At 41.7% G+C, this 3048-nt stretch overlaps 1 pseudogene; it reads left to right on the top strand.

Annotated features, from left to right (window-relative positions):
• Positions 1 to 230: 230 nt before the first annotated feature.
• Positions 231 to 785, top strand: LOC149024266 (geraniol 8-hydroxylase pseudogene; annotated as a pseudogene).
• Positions 786 to 3048: the final 2263 nt, after the last annotated feature.

Raw genomic sequence — 3048 nt, 5'->3', positions numbered from 1 at the left:
AGAGCGTTAGTGGCTGTTATGTTATTAAACATTTCATTGTAGTGTGTATATTTACAAAAGAGGACTACACATGTTAAGCAGAGAGATATCAGAAAACCTATCTCTTATTTCCCTTATAACCTTCTTCTCTGTCTCGGCTTTCTCTACTTCTTACCTTCTACCTTGTCTTCTTCTTCAATCCCTATCTTGAATCATAACACAAACCCAGCAAGTCACTCGCTGATTTAGCAATGATTTATGGCCCTCTGATGACTATGAAGCTCGGTGGTTTAACCACCATAGTTGATTCTTCAGCAGCTATAGCCCAAGGATTTCTCCAAACCCACGACCAAGCACTTACTGGTCGATCAGTTGTGGATGCAGTTCGAGCACTGAACCACCATCAATCGTCTATGATATGGCTTTCTGCTTCTCCACGCTGGAGAAACCTTTACAAGCTCTGTAATCATCAGATTTTCTTCTCAACCCAGAAACTTGATGCTGGTGAATCTCTGTGGCGCCTTAAGATTCAGCAACTCCTTGATCATGTTCTTGAAAACGCCCAACTGAGGCAAGCTATTGTTGTTGGTCAAGCTGCCTTTGCCACAACCCTGAACTTGCTATCCAACACTGTTTTCTCTGTCGACATGGCTTGTCCAGGCTCCCAGATCGCACAAGAGATGAAAGCCATGGTTTGGGGATTTATGGAAGAGGCAGGAAAGTCCAACATTTCTATTTATTCCTCTGTTTTGAAATCATTAGACCTCCAAGGAGGAGTTGCGGCTCAAGTTCATTGGTGGGTCTAGGGCCTAAAGAAATCCTATAGTTCACCTTCTGTGTGTTTCTCTTTTGAGGCTGCTTATTGATGACTCAACTCCCCAAGAACAGCAACCAACCTTTGCAGTTTCACTTGATTTGTGTGGGTGAGCAAGCCGTAGGTGGCCAGAACTTGGTGTTGATGCAGGGGAACTCCGGCAGAAACTCCCACCAGGCCCGGCTCCTCTTCTAGTCATTGGTAATCTCTTCTCCCTTCTCTAACCTACTCCTAATTACTCTTACTTTTGCTGCTGAGGTTAGGAAGAAGGTGCTGCAACGTTGCCACCACCCCTTCTACAACCTCTTTTGTTTTGAATAAACCCCTTCATATCATATTCAGGCTATGATTATTATGCATAATGTTCTTGCCTTCTTATTATGATTTTCTTCATGAAAACATGAATCCTTTGCCTAATCTGATTTCTTTAAATAGGGCTGATTATATGTTAGTATGTACTCTAACCTACTGCCCATCATTCCCTTAATTCAATTCCTAAGTTCTCTTGCAATTGTAATTGATTTCATTGAAGAACATGGGTCTTGCAAGTTGAACCTAGGGTTCAAATTGGGGGTTTTCAATTTGACCATTGGATCATGTTAATTCTTGCTATGTAGTCTCCTGCTACTGTTCCTATCATTCCCTCCAAGTTTCGTATCGATCCGGGGCCCGGAAGACCAGTTTTGGGCCAAAACCCAAAAACCCAACTTGCTGTCTGAGACTCTTTTGGTCGATGCTTGTTGGTCAATACTATCGACCCAATGTATCGACCAACAGAGTTGCTGTCAGCAACTTTTGCACAGTTTCGATCTCCAATTGTTTTGATTTCTTCTCTAATCCTTCATGTATGTTTGTTTAGGGCTTTAAGACTATAATTGGACCATTCTCTTGTGACTTCGAATCATCTTCTTCACAATTTGAGGTAAGGACGGTTATCGCCATATAACATAGACTGTATGATTTTTACACTGCTATTGGTAACTTAGTAGACTTAACTTATTAATTGATTTTAGACATCATATGACTACTGTAGTTACCTTATGACAGTAGCACCATGCTTAATTACTTGATTTATCATGTTTACTTATTCTTGTCATTTATTTATATACTGTATTATGAGATGTTATGACATGTTTTCAATATGATAATGTATTGTTGATATGTAATGGATGGAAATAAGCATGTGATTGCTTAGGTATGATTTGGGATTGGGGAGTGCCCTATTGGTACTTCTATCCTTGGACATCGGAGGGAATAGTATGGGATGTTCTCCGAAGATGCCCATCGACGCTTTCCTGGATCATTGGATGACATACATAGGACTTGTCTAGATGTATGGCTAGGATGTCCCTGTCATATCAGACCTGAATCGGAAGGGCATTGAGACCGAACGACCCGTGGTAGTAGTATGGATTTGTGGGCGCTCAAGACCGGTAACCACTTTGTGAGAGGACATGAATTGTATTGCGGTTACCCGAAAGGGGCCATTTATTGGTAGGGTTGCAAATGGCTAGACTTGGGCTCACGGGCGCTCAAGATCGGTGAAATGATCCGTTAGGGGACGTGAGAGCTTCCCGTCTACTATTTGTGAATGACCAATAGGGTTGATGAGTCCGGTGAGTAATATCCGTGACTCTAGTGTGAAGGATACCGGAAAGGATCCCGAGAGGGGAGGAATGGATGTATCTGGAACTAACATGATATGACTAAGTAGATGACTTGCATTGGGCTAGGCTTTACCTTGACATGCGCCAATACTTAGACCAAATGGTGATGTGAGAGAGTGGTGACCAAAACCCCCAACCATGGATTTGTCCGAGAGGGATGCAGGACCCAATTCCCCCCGGTGATGAGTGACTGAGACTACCTAAAGAAGTATGGTGCTATGACTTAAAGCATGTCTACCCTAGAGACTAGCATACTTAGGGTTAGAATCATATATCATCATTGTCTCATATCATATTGCATCATGCTATGATGTGCATCATATGATTTATGTTATTATGGAATAATTTTCCTTGCTGAGTTCTTTTGAACTCACCCCTTTTTTCAACATATTTTGTTAGACTTTTCTGCAGGTACTACTACTGTTGACTATGATGGTCAACACTATGAAGACTAAGTTGATGACTCTTAAACTACTGATTTTGGTGACTAAATTGGTGAAGACTAATAGTCCGAGATTGAGACTTATCTGGAACAGTTCGGCCCTTGCACTTGTGTGCTAGTATTGGGATATCGTCCCATTTTCTTTT

The sequence above is a fragment of the Hakea prostrata genome, chromosome 2 (assembly GCF_041222555.1).
Source record: "Hakea prostrata isolate BN-2017 chromosome 2, UWA_Hpros_2, whole genome shotgun sequence".
Lineage (NCBI taxonomy): Eukaryota > Viridiplantae > Streptophyta > Magnoliopsida > Proteales > Proteaceae > Hakea > Hakea prostrata.
Note: the sequence above shows the minus strand (reverse complement) of the source record. Positions and strands in the feature narration are given on the sequence as shown.